The following is a 977-nucleotide window of genomic DNA, read 5'->3' on the forward strand; positions in this document are numbered from 1 at the left end:
TAAACTCGACCATCACAACCCGCAGCAAGTAGCCGTCTCCTTCGGAGGCTCGGAGCTATCGTTAGGAGGCATAATTGCGAGGCAAACCATATGTCTAGGAGGCAGAGTCGCGAGCCAGCGCACGGAACGACTCAACTTGGCCACGTGTCCTAATCTGAGTGGTCGTCCGTACCGCGCCCTGGTGTGGACGGTCCCTACGCAATCTTTTTCCGGCAACTTGACCTGTGTTTGTTTCTCTTGGTGGGTTTCTTTTTTTTTTCTTTCATGTTTATTTTGGCTGAATCATTGAAAAATTATAAAATGAAAAAAATGTAATTGTGTTGGACTCCACATGAGTAGATCTACGAAACAAACACATGATATGATATGCTTTAGTACAAAATTTTTACTGCAGATCTATGCTTTTCTATAATTATTTCTTAGCTTCAGTTTCTCTTGTCTAGCTACGGTAAAATTTTTATGGTGGGCTAATCATTTCATTCTTGCCATGTAGTAAAAATTTCATGCTCATTGATGCATGACTGAGTTATGTCAAGTATGAAATGATTAGTCCACCATAAAAAATTCACTATTGGACCACTTTATGAATTAATTATAGAAAAGTATAAATCTAAAGCTACAACAAAAAGTTTGCACTAAAGTATACCATATCATATGTTTATTGTATAGGTATACTCATGTGGAGTCTAGTAAAAATTTTATGCACAATAGATCATGTAAGACTGAGTTATAGAATTAATTTTATTTAAAAACTATTTAAGAAATATAAACCTAGATAAATATATAACTATCATATATGATTTAATGAGCATGAAAAATTTACTACAAATCAAGCATGTAATGATTAGCCCCCCATAAAAATTTCACTATAGTTGGACTAGAGAAACTACAGCTATGAATTAATTATAGAAAAATATAGATTTAAAGTTACAACAAAAACTTTATATTAAAGCATATCATATTATATGTTTATTATG

The sequence above is a fragment of the Sorghum bicolor genome, chromosome 2 (assembly GCF_000003195.3).
Source record: "Sorghum bicolor cultivar BTx623 chromosome 2, Sorghum_bicolor_NCBIv3, whole genome shotgun sequence".
Classification (NCBI taxonomy): Eukaryota; Viridiplantae; Streptophyta; class Magnoliopsida; order Poales; family Poaceae; genus Sorghum; species Sorghum bicolor.